General features: G+C 49.2%; 1 protein-coding gene across 1 annotated transcript in view; it reads right to left on the reverse strand.

The window, feature by feature from the left end:
* ZBTB7C (zinc finger and BTB domain containing 7C) overlaps positions 1–18,011 on the reverse strand; it is a 382,804-nt gene that overhangs the window by 158,397 nt on the left and 206,396 nt on the right. The window contains exon 3 of the mRNA XM_069568498.1: positions 78–136. The gene's annotated coding sequence lies outside the window, so the exon portion shown is untranslated. The remainder of the gene's footprint in view (positions 1–77; positions 137–18,011) is intronic.

Genomic DNA, 18,011 nt, shown 5'->3' on the forward strand with positions numbered 1-18,011 from the left:
CCCCAAATGGGGAAACCCACCCACTTCCCAGGAACACTGTCAAACCACAGACCGAAGAAAGCAAAATTCAGACTCACAAGCGACCACGTCTTCTTAAATTTCAGGCCAGCAGTTTCTGTGCAAACCTGCTCATTTCCTGCAAAGAGAAGAAAGGGATGGAGAAGCATATTAGCATCTGCTCTGGGTATCCTTCAGCAGTTTCCTGGCCGACCTCTGGCTTCTGCACCTTCTCTGCGTTCTCACTCCCAGCAGCACTCTCCCCTCCCAGGAACACCGCGTGCTAGCTGGGTGGGCGCCCCTGGCAAGATCCCCCCTCCTCCGGCCGTGGGTTCGGCCCACGTCGCCTCCCTCCCCCTCCCGGCGCCATGCCAGTCTCAGATTGACCACTGCCTCCAATTCCCTGAAGGCGCTGGGCTTCTTCCCACTCGGAGTGAGGCCTCCTCTTCTGTAGCATGGGGTTGCCTAGCAACCCTGCGCGCCAGCTCGGAAGGCCCTCCTAAATTGGACCTCACAGCACAGGGCATCTCCTTGTACAGCTGCCTGAATCTTAACAATCTGGTTCTGAATAATAACACAATGGTAATTGCATGCATGGGCCCCAAACTACATTTAAATAATGTTCAAGAGCTGACACAAACCAACAAAGGCCAGAAAATGCATTTCGGAGGTTGACTGTAGGGCCAGGCAGGACGTTCGGTGCGGGAGGGAGTTGACACCAAAGACTTGAGTTAATGACAATGCCAACCTGAACTGTGCATTCTCCTGCCTCTCTGCTTGAGCATGTCACTACTTTAATGTATTTTAAGTGAGTCTGGGATCTGTAGAGGCAATTTAATGGCCAGCGGTAGTGACGCCTCAAGACAGGGTGTCTTTTAGTTCTTCGGCAATGTTCGGAGAGATTTTTGGAGGAGGTGGGGAGGACATAGGACCAGAAGGGAGCACTATGCCTGTGTGATTTCCCGTGGCCTTTACGATCGTGGCTAAATACATTTTAGAAGGTAGGAGAAAGAACTTACCAAGCAAGAGTGCAGAGCATCTGCTCCCTCAGTGAGGGACAAATTCAACATGACTGATGCGTTTCAGGATAAGAAGTGAAGGCAAAGAGGCCTTGACACTGGCTAGCATGCAGACGGAAGCCGCTTAGTGTGGCGTGGGGAAAGGCCGCGTGCACGCAGAGTCCAGCCTGCAATCTGTGTCCCTGGCAGAGGGTAATGAAGAGCTCTGCTCAAGGCAGAAGAGTCTTCACGCGTGGGAAACAGCAGGCTGACAATCTGTTCCTCATGGAGTGATAGCAGTGAGGGTCAGCTGATCACCCCTGATGATTTGAAAACCCAAAGCCCTTGTTTTTAAAAGCTCAAAATCGTCCTGCAAGGGACTTAAACAGATAGTCGCACACCCATGTTCATAGCAGCGTCGCTCACAACAGGCAGGAGACGGGAGAAACCCAAGAGTCCATTGGACGAATGGGTGAATAAAATGCGGTCCACATGTATGATGGAATGTTACTCAGACTTAAAAGGAAGGGAATTCTGATATATCCTTCAACATGGATGAACTAGAGGACATTATGGTAAGTGAAAATAAGACAAAAGGACAAATGCTGTATGATTTTACTCATATGGGTATCCAGGCTTCCCTGGTGGCTCAGACGGTAAAGAATCCTCCTGCAATGCAGGAGACCTGGGTTCGACCCCTGAGTTGGGAAGATCCCCTAGAGAAGGGAACAGCTACCCACTCTAGTATCCTTGCCTGGAGAATTCCATGGACAGAGGAGCCTGGCAGGCTACAGTCCATGGGGTCGCAAAGAGTCAGACACGACTGAACCGACTTTCACACTTCACTCACAGGGCAGTCAAATTCATAAAGACAGAAAGTGGAATAGAGAGGTTACCAGGAGTTGGGGAATGGTGAGTTAGTGTTTAATTTGGGGAAGATGAAGATGAAACCATACGTTCTAGAGATGTATGGTAGCAATAGCTGCACAACAATGTGAACAAACAATGCCACTAACCTGTACACTTAAAGATGGTTAACATGGTAAATGTTATCCATGCTGCTGCTGCTGCTGCTAAGTCGCTTCAGTCGTGTCCGGCTCTGTGCGACCCCTTAGACGGCAGCCCACCAGGCTCCGCTGTCCCTGGGATTCTCCAGGCAAGAACACTGGAGTGGGTTGCCATTTCCTTCTCCAATGCATGAAAGTGAAAAGTGAAAGTGAAGTTGCTTAGTCCTGTCTGACTCTTTGCGACCCCATGGACTGCAGCCCACCAGGCTCCTCCGTCCATGGGATTTTCCAGGCAAGAGTACTGGAGTGGCTTGCCATTGCCTTCTCCGAATGTTATGCATATTTTACCATAATTAAAAAAAAAGATCCTCCTGTGCTTTTCTCACTCAAGGACAACTGGGCTGTGTGACTGGGCCAGGGACCCCATGGCTTGCAAACATGGTGTTCATGCAGCGTCATCACGGATGCAGGTGTCTGAGCATAAGAAACAGGATCTCCTTGTGCCCACTTCACGGAGTCCGAACCCCATCACTGCCCAGAGTGGGGACCCCTTCCACCCAGCTGGGCCCATCCCCCACACCCAAGACCAGCTTCCTCCCCCAGGCACATGGGCTCCTTCTCACCCTTGCTGCCTGCCCAGAAAGCCGTTTCCTGTGGCCTCCATCAAACCAAATCCGACCCTTTCTAGTGGATCTACGTTCTGCGAACGTCACAAAGCCACTATCAAGCATTTATTTGGGAACGATTCTATATTCATGTCTGAAAGGTTTGTCTCTCCCCTAAATTCTCTGGAAGGACCTATGGACCGGGATCGTCACTAGCATTTTTTGTCTGCAACAGGCTCTGAGCGCACCGTGTGCTGTTCCCTTAAATCTCTGGGAGGGAAAACTGGCTGTGCCTCCTTTCACAGGGAATCCGGGCACAGCTCCCTGTCTCGGGTGCAGAGCATACGTGCTGGCTGCAGAACCCTCGAGCTAGATGCTCCAGGCAGGCGAGCGGGTCCCTCCAGCCACTTAGAGGTGTAACTCAATGTGTGCGATAAACAATCGAACATTTACAGATTTTATTAATTTGGAAAGGTCATTAGAGCTAACAGCTTCTGTGAGTGAGAGTGAAAAAATAGCATGGATAATTTTTTTTTTCCTGTATCCTGATTTTTTTTCTTGGAACGTGCTTTAGGCCTCAAAAAATATTGTTACGAGGGAAAAAAAAAGGGAGAAAACATCCAGGATTAGGACTTCCCTGGGAGTCCAGTGGTTAAGACTTTGCCTTCCAATGTAGGGTTCAACAGTGGCCAGAAAACCAAACAGAATACAGAAACAATACTGTAACAAATTCAATTCAATAAAGACCTGAAAAAATCCAGCCTTGTGAGACAAGACGAGTCTGACCGGAGCTCCCGACAAGCCTCGTTCCCACTTTGAGCCTTGGTCTTCTCCTTTGCTAGTTAAGGGAGTGATCACAAAGGTCCCTTCCCACAATTATGGTCTGCGGTGAGAATGTGAAGCTATCAACTTTCCAAGCTAATAGTTACCCATCCCTCACCCCATCCATCCTCCCAAATGTTGGGCATGTCTTCACCTCTGGAGAAATAAAGTTGAAGTTCATGGCCCCTCAGCCAGCAAAAGGTCCTTAATGATTTCAGGTGCCTTCCTGGACCCTGACCTGGGGGCTCTCAAACCCAACAATCTGGCTGCCTTGCTCTCATTAAGGAACACTCCAGACTAATGACTTGTTTCCTCGAATCTCCGGAAAGGGCTGGAAATGGGCCAAAGGACGTCATCACCCAGGCTCCGTCTTCCCAGCCCTTGGCTCCATGACGAGTCAGCGCTGTCTGTCAAGGGCCAGACCTCTGCAGGGAGCACACGCCTGGCTCTCCCCAAGGAGACACGGAACCAGAGGTCAAGGTGCCGAGGGGTCTGGCTCCAGCCTGCTGTCATGCGTAGAAACGCTTGGCCCTTGACCAGGCTGTGCAGTCTGACCTCCCTCCCTTTCTTCACTCTCATCCCCTCTTCTCTCCTCCCTGAGCGTACAGACACTGAGAAGGTGGGAGGCCCACATATGTCTGCAAATGTGTGGCCACAAACATCTAGGCCCTCTTCTCTGATTGCTTCTGGCTTTCAGTAGCTATAGGAAGACTAAGTGTGACTCGGAACTATGAGACTAACAGCCTAACACTCGTACTAACATTAGAGACCAGGGTTCGATTCCTGGGTCGGGAAGATTCCTTGGAGAAGGGAGTGGCAATTCACTCTAATTCTTTCCTGGGAAATCCCATAGAGAGGAACCTGGTGTGCTACCATCCACAGGGTTGTAAAGAGTTGGATACAACTGAGTGACTAACTCCAATATTAATTAATATTAGCTAACACTTGTGTGATGCTTTATAATTTAAAAAAGTGTTTTCCCACATACCTGTCTGGCAGGTGGGATAGAGTTAACCGTTTACTGAGCATTGGCAGTATTTCAGGGTCTTTGCTACCTATGGGGATGCACACAAGAGAAGGTGTGGTCCTTGCTTGCGAACTCCCTCCATGGCACTGTACAGTCAGGAAGATGGAAACACAGAGAAGCTGAGTGACCTTCTCAGAAGCATCCAGCTTACAAGCATCCTTGCTTAAACCAAGTCCTAGGACTCAGAACCTTTTCAAGGCCTGAGAGTTCAGTATGAAATCTCACCTGCATGATATCAACCAGAAGGGACCAGACAGAGGACTGCATGGTTTGGGGACCGTGTAAGTCTAGGCCTAGAATGAAACAGTGCCTGTGGGTCAGGCCATGTTTGGCCCTGGACACCCGAGAGGAGGAGGCCCCTGCACCCGAGGGTACAGGTCAGAGCCTGATGTAGACATGACCTTGGCCCCTTGTGACCTTTCTGCTCATGGATAAACACCATTGTTCTCGCTAGCACCTTTGCAGAGATGCTGCCTTGAGAGCTGATGCAAATTCATGAAATCTTTTTCCTTCTTTCTTTTTTTAAATCAGCACTAACCTTTCTTTTCTAAGAACTGCCACAGCTCTTACAATCAACATGTGACAGAAAATTGGTGTTGTTCTTCTCAGGGTCTCTAATGGCTTTTTGAAAAACATCAAATGTCCATGCTAGAGCAACCCTATAAACCCCTCACTTCACAACCAGGATACCTGAGTCCAGAGAGGGCAAATGGCTCACCCCAGGTCACACCAAGGACAGGACCAGAAGCAGAACATGGGTCCCAGACTCCAAGCCTGGGGCCTGCACACACCCAGTGGGTGGGGTGGGGGGGAGGTTCCCGTGCGTCCTGTGTACCCTGAGCCCCATAGCAGCCTCAGCAAGCACGCAGGGCTGGGAGGGGGCTGTCTGACGTGGATGGCGGCAGGTGGACTCCACCTTCCCCCACCCCACCCTGGGAATGACTTTGAAGTGACTGGCTCTACCTCACAGGGAGGGACAGAGGCTGTGAGAGGTGCCCTCAGGGGACAGGGAGGTCATTAGTCTCTGCTGCAGGGCCTTGCAGCTCCCAGGAGGCCATAATGCTCTGGGGTTTAGAGCCAGACTGACCCTGCCATTGACCAGCTATGTGACCTTGGACAAGTGACTTAACCTCTCTCTGCTTTAGATTTTCACCAGCAAAATGGGCAGAATAATGGCGCTGACCTCCTATTTCCTGGGGCTGAAGCAGAGATGAAATGAGCAAGTGGGACATGCTTGGCACCAGGTACGGCATCTATGTTCTCTGGTGAGGACGGTGAGACCAGCTTTTCCCTGGGAGGTCAGCCCCTTCGGGGAATGCAGACTGTGTGCTCACTGCTAAGTGCCAGCTCCTAGCTCGAGCCCAGCACATGGATGAGCACTGACTGTGCTCCCATGGGAAGTGCTACTGGGCTGGTGGCAGCCCAGCACCTGGTGAGAAGACGCCTGGGCTGATAAGCTGTCGCTAGCGTGGGTCAGCTGAGGTCTATGGTGACAGAGAGGCAGGGGCTTCTCTTCCCAGGATCCTTCAGAGGCTGTGTTACGTGGGTAAATTAATCACGCTGAGGTCATAAAATGGCACAGACAGTCCATCTTGTTTGTCTAGTCCTTACAGAACCAGACATGCTCTTCCCATAGGATCCGGCAAGCACCCACAGGCGCTGAAAACTTATGTCCACACAAAAACCTGCACACAGAAGTTTATGGCAGCTTTACTCATAATTGGGCTTCCCTGGTGGCTCAGAGGTTAAAGCGGCTGCCTCCAATGCAAGTAGACCCGGGTTCGATCCCTGGGTCGGGAAGATCCCCTGGAAAAGGAAATGGTAACCCACTCCAGTATTCTTGCCTGGAGAATCCCATGGATGGAGAAGCCTGGTAGGGCTACAGTCCATGGGGTCGCAAAGAGTCAGACACGACTGAGCAAATTCACCTTCCTTCACCTTTACTCATAATTACCAAAAGTGGAGGCCATCAAGATGTCCTTCAGTGGGTGAATGGAGAAATAAACTGTGGTACATCCATGCAATGGAATATTACTCAGTGCTAAAAAGAAATGCGTTATCAAGTCATGAAGACATCAAGGAGTCTTACATGTATATTACTAAGTGAAAGAAGCCAATCTGAATGGGCTACGTACTATATGATTCCAACTAAACGATCTTCCGGAAAAGGCAATGGCAACCCACTCCAGTGTTCTTGCCTGGAGAATCCCAGGGATGGGGGAGCTGGTGGGCTGCCGTCTATGGGGTCGCACAGAGCCGGACACGACTGAAGCGACTTAGCAGCATACAACCTTCTGGAAAAGGCAAAACTATGGAGATAAGAAAAAGATCAGTGGTTGCCAGAGGGAAGACAGTCCAGATGAACAGGTGAATCACAGGGGGCTTTTAGGGAAGCGAAACCATTCTGTGTGACCTTGTAATGGCAGACACATGGTTTTATACATTTGTCAAAACCCATAAAACTGTACAACATACAGAGTGAACTCTAGTGTAAACTATGGACTTTAGTTAATAATGATATATCAACAGATTGACAGAGGCACACTATCATATATAAAACAGACAAACAACAGGGAATTACTATAAGCACAGGGAACTATATTCAGTATCTTTTAATAAACTATAATGGAAAAGAATAAAAAATATACATACATATATACATACACGTATGTGTAACTGAATCACTTTGCTGCATACCTGAAGCAAACACAATATACTTCAATAAAATAGCAAATAAAATAATGTATCAGTATTGGTTCACCAATTATCACAAATGTACCACATTAATGCAAGATAATAATAGCAGGGGAAACTTGGAGAGAGGGGAAGAAAGAGGGTATATGGGAACTTTGTACTTTCTGCTCAGTTTTTCTATAAACCTAAAACTGTTCTAAAAAAAAAATAGTCTATTAGTTAAAAAAACAACCAACCCCCCAGGTGCCACCCTGGGGTCTTGGAGGAAGGTCCAGAGACCAACACGGTCCTTCCAACTAGAAGTACAACCACGCCTGTCCAAAGTGCTAGAGACTGTTTCGGAAAGCCAAGGGGGCAGGCCAGCAAGAGCCCCCCCCCCCCCACCCCGCCCCGCCCAGCTGGTGAGGCAAACAGAAGCACGGACTTCAGCAACTGGGACACTTCTGCCTGCCAGGCAGTGACTAAGACTTAACTCACTCTTCCTGAGCACATGCCCTGTGCCAGGCTCACCACCACTGCCTTCTAGAAGGGAGTCAAACAGAGACCCAGCCCGTGCCCACAGCCAGACTCCACCCAGCCTTTACTGTTCCTCCACCCCCAACAGCCGATACAGTAGGTGCTCGATAAACATTCCTTAAATTCAACAGTGATTACTTGCATGCCTCTTTATTTCCCCATGAAAGGAAAGAATCTGATGGTAAAGCCTCCCTTTCCTCCAGCAAACTCCTGAGTATTTGCTGAACAGAATAAACAGCAGCACCCCCCACACCTTAGGGGAGACCTTGCGTTTGGTCCGGAGGCCACTTTCCCAACCCTGGGAGCACATTCAGAGGGGCTTCCCCCAGACACACTTGCACATGCAATGTTGCTTGGCATTGAGAGCCCACTCAACAAATGGACATTTCCCTGCTTTTCCCTGGAAAGGCTGGAAAATGTGTGTGTGTGTGTGGTCATTGCCAAGCAGCCTGCAGGGCAGTAGCGTGGCCCTTGGCCCCAGGGCCTGCCATGCAGGCACCTTGGGGAAACCCATGAGCTGAGGTCCAGCCCGCAGGGCACCAGACCAGGATAGTCTGCTCTGATTGACAGAGAAGGAGAGAGGGGTGGGGGGATGGGGACGGGAAAGTGTGTGTGTGTCCCTGGAGAACAGTGTCTTCCAAGGCAACCAAATCCTCTCTGTCATTGCTTTGGGGGGGGTGATGGCTCCCTTGGAAGTCTGAACTTCGGCGACCTTGGCCTAGAACCTTAAAACAGCCTAAGGAGGAGAAAGGGCTGAGCCCAGAGAGCCGAAGCTAAAGCTGGGGCCTGGGGCCTGGGATAGGGGAGGCAACAGAGCCTGTCCAAGGAACAAAGGCCTAATCTCTCTGGTCAGGCTGCCCAGCCCCAGTCCGACTGCTCAGTCACACACATTTTCTTTTTTGTCTGGCCTCAGGGAAGCGTTCCTGGGCTTGGGGAAATCTGAGCCAGGGCTGCCAGCAGATCCTGGCCTGAGGAACAGGGAAAGGTTGTTCAGGCCCCTGCCCCCAGGGCCCCTGCCCATACTGCCAGGGTAAGAAGGAGGAGGGCACCCAATGAGGGGGTCCTTCTCCATGCTCTCTGGCTGGTGAAACAGGATGGTGAAAGTTTAGCAGAACCTGAGTAGACGCAGGGGGATGATAGAGAGTATTTGACGCTGTAATATTGAAGAACGGTTTAAATCTGGAGAAAAATGTTTTCTTTCTGTAACATAAGGAGGAAAGCGTGATAAAGCCTTCACGTCCGCAGGGCTCCTGAAGAAGGCATCTCAGCGCAGAATTCCCGCAGGGGCCGAGGGGCGGAAGGGAGTCTCGTGGGTTTAATAAGAAGGTTCACGGTGCCTGACTTCATTGGCTGATGGGGGTCTAGGGCCGCCGGGGCTGCCCACTCTGCCTGTCGGCCTGGTTCCGCTGCCTAGTGGGGCTGGGATTTCAAGGCTGGTGTGGGCACGCGTGTGGGGAAGAGAACCGGAGGGCCCTGGGAGCAAGGCTGCCTCGTCAGCCCCCGCGGGGATGGACATCAGGCTGGCAAAGGCGGCATTCGGAGCTCCACACGGCGGAACCGGAGGCGGGCCTGCTCCGTCTTCGCTGACCACAGGCTTCCCGTTGGTGACTTTTCCTGCCTGTGTGGGTCTTGCCCTTGTCCTGGGGCCCTGCATCCTATCACTCAGGCTCCTCCCTGTATCTAAACCTACTTTCCAGGAAGTTCTATCTCACCTGGTGTCCAGTGTGATAGGAATAACTAATATCAGGCTTTCTCTGGTGGCTCAGACAGTAAAGAATTCGCCTGCAATGCAGGAGGCCCGACTTGGATCCCTGGGTCGGGAAGAACTCCTAGAGAAGGAAATGGCAACCCGCTCCAGTACTCTTGCCTGGAGAATTCCACGGACAGAGGAGCCGGGTGGGCTACAGTCCATGGGGTCACAAAGAGTCAGACACAACTGAGCAACGAGCACGCTTTCTCTCAGAGAAAAAGATGCTTTCAGCCCCCTTTCAGATGGAAGAAAAAAACTGATTCCCCCGGGAAAGGATTTACTTTTTATTTTCAAACTTCACTGTTTACTCTGCACCTCAGTGATGCGAAGGACAGACCTGCAGGTGACTCTGTACGGTGGCCAGTAGGATCCAGGCAGTGCGTGGTGTAGCAGCTGTCTGGACAGGGGAGGGGCGACCCCCACAGCAGGAGGGGGGCACCTGGCGAAGGCTGCCTCCAGAGCTGTCCCCTGCGGCCCCTGCTCCCCGGGGACCGCATCACTGCCCTCAGCACCGCATCACTCCCCCCGGCACGGACACGCCGTTTTATTATCCAAACAAGGGCATTTTGAGAATGAAAGCGGACACTGTTCATAGTCACCGGAGGATAGTAGGCATAAAGCGGCCGTCCCAGGCCAACCACGACATGTCCCTCCAGCAGTGTCAACCAACCTCTGGGGCCTGGGAAAGCTCAGTCAGAACTCTTCCCTGGAAGAGAAGTCCCACCGCCCGACTTAGAAAAAGTTGTCTCCTCAACCACCGAGCTTCCCCTCCCAGGAGGCGTCAGAAGCGATCCCCGACAGAGGCCCCCAGGCGCACCAGGGCCGCCGGAAGCACAACGTGCATCTGTGTGAAGTATGAGAACCGTCCTGGCCACCCGCCCACCTGGAAGACCCACACTCGGATTTCCCCGCAGGTCCCCCCAGCTCTCACTCCCTGTAAGAAGTCTGCCCGGACACCCCACACCCCTCGGCATTTGGTGCATCACCGCCTCAGCTCCGTGGGCACGTGGTCATCTTCCCCACCTGCTCAAGCGCTCTGAGGGGAGGTGCCATCACGTGTCATTCATCTCCAGCCCCGCCCATCCTGACTCCTCCCTGCCCCAACCCCAGTGCCTTGCGTACAGGAAGTCTCTGATTTAAAGGTTTTTGAAGGAATCGGCCATGAAATTAAAAGACGCTTACTCCTTGGAAGAAAAGTTATGACCAACCTAGATAGCATGTTGAAAAGCAGAGACATTACTTTGCCAACAAAGGTCCATCTAGTAGTCAAGGCTATGGTTTTTCCAGTGGTCATGTATGGATGTGAGAGTTGGACTGTGAAGAAAGCTGAGCGTTGAAGAATTGATGCTTTTAACTGTGGTGTTGGAGAACTCTTGAGAGTCCCTTGGACTGCAAGGAGATCCAACCAGTCCATCCTAAAGATCAGTCCTGGGTGTTCTTTGGAAGGACTGATGCTGAAGCTGAAACTCCGGTACTTTGGCCACCTCATGTGAAGAGTTGACTCATTGGAAAAACCTCTGATGCTGGGAGGGATTGGGGGCAGGAGGAAAAAGGGATGACAGATGATGAGATGGTTGGATGGCATCACTGACTTGATGGACGTGAGTCTGAGTGAACTCCAGGAGTTGGTGATGGACAGGGAGGCCTGGCGTGCTGCAATTCATGGGTTCGAAAAGAGTCAGGCACAACTGAGTGACTGAACTGAACTGAACTGAACTGAAGGAACCTAGTTGAACTGAACTACAACTTTCCCTTGAGAACTGGGGACCCAGGGATGGAACCCAGTGTCCTACAGACCGTTGGAAGTTCATGATTCTCCCACATCAACTTTTCAGGACAAATATTCCTGAATCTCTATGTCCACTGTGGGGGCTTTACTGGTGAAATTTGTGCAGTCCTACAGGGTGGTGATTGTGAAATGGGAGTGTCTGAAATAAAATCCAGAAAGGGTCTCAAGAAGAACTCCAATTTTATAGCTCAGGAGAGGTGTTGGGTTGAACCTGGGTGAGAACCTCTCCCCGGCACCTAAAATTGCCCCACATCTTGAAAAGATGAGAAAGCAGTCAAGACTAAGTGCAGGAGGGCGGTACATGCAGTAAGCTCAGTGGGTAATCAGAGAGGGCTTCCTGGAGGCAACAGACAGTAAGCAAAAGCTTGAAGGAAGGGGAAGATATGAAGAGTCCGGGCAAAGGGCAGTCTAGAAAGAGAGACTCTTAGCAAACAGCCATAGGTGGGAGTGGTCAAGCATAACCAGGGCAGTGAGTGAGCAGGTGTGGCCAGAGAAGGAGGTGTGTGTAGCGAGGCCAGAGTTGAGCCGTGAGGGCAGATAAAGAACCCAAACAGCAGCTGCCTCTGAGCTTGAGTCTCACGGATGGAGTCACCCTGCTCCCTGTTCTCTCAGGGTGGGGTGGGGGGGGCATCATTTGGAGAGAATTCAGTGTAGGCTGGACCTACTGCTCAGGCCGCTGGGTGACAGCTGGGAGGCAGCAGAGGGGCTGATCCAGGTTGAAGCCATCCTCAGTTGTTGTTTTTTTTTTTCCCTGCTTCTCCTTGGCTTCTCCCAGGCTTCTCCCAATTCTGCCAGTTTTGGGAAACCCGGCCAACTAAGCATTTGTGGCTCATAAGTGTGATCTCGCCCTGCATACCAGCCTCTGAGTCAGAAGAGTGGGAGTGAGTGTCCAGGAGATGAAGCCCACCACAAATAAGCTATGCAGGAAGCCCTCTTAGCTGAGATGATTAGTCAGTGAGCTGAAACATTTTAGCATCTCACATGTTTGTATATTCACTCAGTGAACTTTGGATATAAAGCCAAGATGTTTCTTCGCCTTCACATCTCCTGAGTGTAATTGTTCTGATTGTCTTTCTGGCATAAATCACACTTATTTCTAAGTATGGTTTTCTTAAATGGAATGAGAAGCTAAATACACTGGCAAAATAATCTGAATGCAAAAGTCTCCCTCAATTTCGTGACTATTTCCCCAACCTTTCCTAGTTGTTTCATCCACATCTAACTCAACAGCATTTTTTTATTAAATAAAATGAACTGTTGGTTTTTTTTTCTTTTTGAGTCTTTCCAAATTTTCAACCAAGTTTTCATTGAAACAATTTCTTTCTTTTTTTAGCAATGGGATTTAATTGGTTTGTATAATACTTAATTAAATTGCATAATTACAATAGCAAGTTCCACTGGCATAAACAGGTTTGGGAAGTAAGCCAGCTGCCTCTAGGAAAGCATTCAGCTCAGCTGGTGGGAGCAGACACGGTGGACATTTTGGATAGCCGCCTTCCTGCCCCAAGTGTTCCTCCAGCTGTGGATATCAGTCAGAGGGATGGAGCGAGCTGATGAGTTTGGCAAGCTGGCTAACCCAGTCATAGAGAGTGTCTAGTGCCCCGCTTATCAGGACTCAGGTTAAGGTTAGCACTCTGGGGACTAAGGACCTGGTACTGTCCCCCACCCCCACGGCATCTTAGTCCTCACCTGGTTCTCTCTCTCCCACCTCCACACCTGTGCTGAGTGCCCCCCTCCTCCGGATACTTCTCCCCTCTTCCCCTCCCACACTTCAAATCTCCTCTTGCTGCAGCTGTCCAGGAAGGATTTGGCAAACTAAGGCCTTCTGCTTTAGCGACAAGCAATGGCCAAATGTCATGGGAACTTCTTACACAGAGATGAGTTTCTAATGACGCAATTTCCGGCATCTGTGGTAGACTGGCTGAGAAGAGAGGTGAAGTCAGGGAACTGTCTGAGAGTTGTCCTACAATCACTCCAGGATGAAATTTTTGATCGTGTCCAACTGAGGCACAGTTGTACACACTCCCCCTAAGAATGGGGCTTTGGACTCACTTCTGCCTTTCAGTTTTTCACGTTGCCACATCCACTATCTTCCTGGTGGCTCAGAGGTTAAAGCATCTGCCTCCAATGCGGGAGACCCGGGTTCGATCCCTGGGTCGGGAAGATCCCCTGGAGAAGGAAATGGTAATCCACTCCAGTATTCTTACCTGGAGAATCCCATGGACAGAGAAGCCTAGTAGGTTACAGTCCATGGGGTTGCAAAGAGTCGGACATGACTGAGCGACTTCACCTTCACCTTCACCTTCACATCCACTATATGGTGTGGGATGCCCCTTTTAACCTCCCATATCAAGTGATTTTCTCTATGTCCAGCCTTCCCTATTTCATTAGTCACACAGAGCAAAAGTTAACATTTAACTTAAATGCCATCAAACCAACCAACCAAAGAGTTAGGAGGGACATATAGCTCACTAAGAGATATTCTCCAGAGGAACACATTTGTACTGGACACTTGCCAGTCTGACCCACCCATCATCCTTTCATCCTTCCTCTTGGCAGAACACCAATTTCCTCCCAGATTACCACTTGCACCTCATAGCCAATGTATTTCTGAGGTGTGTTATGGCTTAAGTCGATAAGCTCAGTTCAGATCCCTGGCTATAGTGACTGGAACAAATTCTATCACATAAGATGCAGGACATGTTTCCTGGGAAGCTCTTGGGGAGAAGCTCCATTATCAGAGATATTGAAGGTACATGTAAGGGCTGGAGCTACTGCAACCATTTTGCTACTATAAAAGAGTTCTGAGGACAGCACTGAACTACAGAAAAATGGAGATCTCATCAAGCTATTCCTAAAGATCTCTCTGTTTTTGAACTTTATATTTACCTAAGCCAACAAATTCCATTTTTGTTGTTGTTGTTTTACTTTAAAAATTTAACACATATACAAGACTTGAAAAAGTAAAAGTAATAAAACCCAACAATGAAAAACGGCACTCTTGGCTACACACTGATTTCCAGTTGCCAGAGATAATCACTCTCAATTATTTAGCTATTTCTTATTGTCTTTTCTGGAGTAGGAACTGTCAATCCACTGCAGTATCCTTGCCTCGAAAATTCTATGGACAGAGGAGTCTGGAGGACTACAGTCCGTGGGGTCCCAGAGTCAGACACGACTGAGCGCACATTGCCAATCACTGATCTGTGGTCTGTAGTGACATATTTCTAAATGACATGCTGATTAGTCAGCTACGACTTTCAAAACATGCCACAGAACACCATAGACTTGGGTGGTTTAAACAATACAGATGTATTTCCCATAGTCCTGGAGGCTAGGAAATCCAAGGTCTAAGTGCCAACCAGTCTGGTTTCTGGGAGAGCCTGCTTCCTGGCTTGCAGATCTTCTCACTGTGTCTTCACAGAGTCAAGAGTGAGTACCCTGGGGTCTCTCCAACAGCCTGGTTCCAAATAGGAAAGGGAGTGCGTCAAGGCTGCATATTGTCACCTGCTTATTTAACTTCTATGCAGAGTACATCATGAGAAACGCTGGACTGGAAGAAACACAAGCTGGAATCAAGATTGCTGAGAGAAATATCAATCACCTCAGATATGCAGATGACACCACCCTTATGGCAGAAAGTGAAAAGAAGCTAAAAAGCCTCTTGGTGAAAGTGAAAGAGGAGAGCGAAAAAGTTGGCCTAAAGCTCAAACACAAGCTGGAATCAAGATTGCCGGGAGAAATATCAGTCACCTCAGATATGCAGATGACACCACCCTTATGGCAGAAAATGAAGAGGAGCTAAAAAGCCTCTTGATGAAAGTGAAAGAGGAGAGTGAAAAAGTTGGCCTGAAGCTCAACATTCAGAAAACGAAGATCATGGCATCTGGTCCCATCACTTCATGGGAAATAGATGGGGAAACAGTGGAAACAGTGTCAGACTTTATTTTTTTGGGCTCCAGAATCACTGCAGATGGTGACTGTAGCCATGAAATTAAAAGATGCTTACTCCTTGGAAGAAAAGTTATGACCAACCTAGATAGCATATTCAAAAGCAGAGACATTACTTTGCCGACTAAGGTCCGTCTAGTCAAGGCTATGGTTTTTCCTGTGGTCATGTATGGATGTGAGAGTTGGACTGTGAAGAAGACTGAATGCCGAAGAATTGATGCTTTTGAACTGTGGTGTTGGAGAAGACTCTTGAGAGTCCTTTGGACTGCAAGGAGATCCAACCAGTCCATTCTGAAGGAGATCAGCCCTGGGATTTCTTTGGAAGGAATGATGCTAAAGCTGAAACTCCAGTACTTTGGCCACCTCATGCGAAGAGTTGACTCATTAGAAAAACCTCTGATGCTGGGAGGGATTGGGGGCAGGAGGAGAAGGGGACGACAGAGGATGAGATGGCTGGATGGCATCACGGACTCGATGGATGTGAGTCTGAGTGAACTCCAGGAGATGGTGATGAACAGGGAGGCCTGGCATGCTGCGATTCATGGGGTCGCAAAGAGTCGGACACGACTGAGAGACTGAACTGAACTGAACTGAACTGAACTGAATCAGGGCTCCCCCTATGACCTCACTTAACCTTAGTTACTTCCTTACTCCAAATAGAGACACACTGGGTTAGGGATATAATATTCGAATTCTAGAGGGCCGCAGTTCAGTTCAGAGCACACACTATATATAACCACTTACAGAAGTTCCATTTTTAGATATTATCTATTAGTGCCCCAGAGAGGAAGATGAGGTTTCCTATGCCCCCAACCCCACCTCCTCTAAACCCACATTTCTGTCCTCTCCATTCTCCCAACAGAGTGATGCCACCATCTTGGTTAAAGCAATTGTCAGTGTTCACACTATGGTGACTGGGTAGCCACTGCTCACGGATAAGCCACATGATGTTCCTTTCTTCCATAACATTTTCTCTAGTATTAAAAATAGCTTTGTAAGCACCTAACATTTATTTACAGGCTTCCCAGGTGGCTCAGTGGTAAATAATCTGTCTGCCAATGCAGAAGCTGCAGGAGATGGTGGATTTGATCCCTGGGTCAAGAAGATCCCCTGGAAAAGGAAATGGCAACCCACTCCAGTATTCAGAGAACTCCATGGACCAAGGAACCTGGCAGGCTACAGTCCATGGGGTCTCAAAGAGTCAGACATGATTGAGCATACAATGCTTATTTGCTCACACACAGAACTGTTCAAATCCCTCTCCAAACAGTTCAGTGCAATCTGTCCATTCCTTTTTGTTTTTTTCCAGGCGTGATCCCATCCAGAGTTCTCCATGGTCCAAGTCGTCTGGACCTGAGCCTTCTGCACAGCTGTCACCTGGGACTTCTTACTCCTTGCTTCCTGAATCCCACACTGTATTAGTGTCCATTGGTGCTGTAACACGTTAGTGAAAACGAAGTGGCTTCAAACAACACAGATATGTTGCCTTACAGTTCTGCAGGTCAGAAGTCTGAAATGGGTCTCGCTGGACTAAATCAAGATGTTGGCAGCCTTCCTTTTGAAGCCTGTGGGGGAGAAGAGCTTCGAGAGGCTGTCTGCGTTTCCAGCTTCCAGAGGAACCCACAGTCCTTGGCTCAGAGCTCCTTCCTCCATCTCCTAGCCAAGCCACCTTGGGAGAGTCCTCCCGGGACATCATGACTCTCATCTGCTCCTCCACCTCCTTCCCTCGCTTCTAAGGACCCTTGTGATTACATTGGACCCAGAGGGATAACCCGGGATCATTGCCCCATCTCAGGGTCAGCTGTTAGCAATCTTCATTCCCTCTGCAAACTTAACTCCCCTTTTGCTATGGAATCGCACATTTTCACAGGTTCTGGGCATTAGGATGCCGTCATCTTTGGGGACCCATCACGTTGTCTGCTGTACCCACCATTCTCATTTTGATGTACTCGCCTGCTTCATTGGTACAGGTGTGTAGAAGGTACGCCCTCTGAGACCATGCCTATTCGAACCAACTTCATTCCCTCTCCCTCTTGATAGTCTGTTTGGCTTTGAACAGAAAGGTGGAAACCACCTGCCCTTGGAAGACTGGAGGCATTGTCCCCATGTCCTCCAGTTTCCAGAGACACTGTTGGAAAGCTGAGTTCTGTCCTGTTCGTATGCAATCTACTTTCTTCCTCTCTGAAAGCTGTATGAAGCCTCACTTTGTCCTTAGCCCTCTGGAGCTCCACCAGGACAGGTCATCTCGTGGGTCTCTGCATCCACTGTGACCCTCCATGTAGCCTGGAAGCCTGTGTCCTTCAGTCCTACGGACTTTTTCACACAGCTTCTCCAATAATCTCCATCCCCTCGAGTGTCTGTGCTCTCTATTTCTGGAACCCTTACTGCTGATCCTCCTGGACCGAGTTTCTAAATCTCCTGATTATTTTTTTCCTACTTCCTACATTGTTGTCTTCTTTTCCTACTTTCTAAGAAAGTCCCTCAACTCACCTTTCAAACCTTCCACTGATTTTTAAATTTCTGCTGTTATATGTTTAACTTCTTAGAGTCCTTCCTTATTCTTTGAATGTTCCTTTTTTATAACCCCCATTCTCATTTTATGGATGTATTATCTCTTCTTATCTCTCTGAGGACATTAAGTATAGTTTTATTGAAGTTGTCTTCCGCTCCTAGACTTGGCTTTCATCCCTTCAGCTCCTTCCCCCCGCCCCCACCAGTTGTTTGTTTTTTTCCCTCTCTCTTGATCTCACATGTTACAGACTTTTCTTTTCACAAATGCCAGGTAATCCTTGACCACTGGACACTAAAAAGACACTAAAGAGTCAGTGATTTCTCTATAGGTGATTGGGTAGAAA

This window comes from Ovis canadensis, chromosome 23 (genome assembly GCF_042477335.2).
Source record: "Ovis canadensis isolate MfBH-ARS-UI-01 breed Bighorn chromosome 23, ARS-UI_OviCan_v2, whole genome shotgun sequence".
Taxonomy (NCBI): domain Eukaryota; kingdom Metazoa; phylum Chordata; class Mammalia; order Artiodactyla; family Bovidae; genus Ovis; species Ovis canadensis.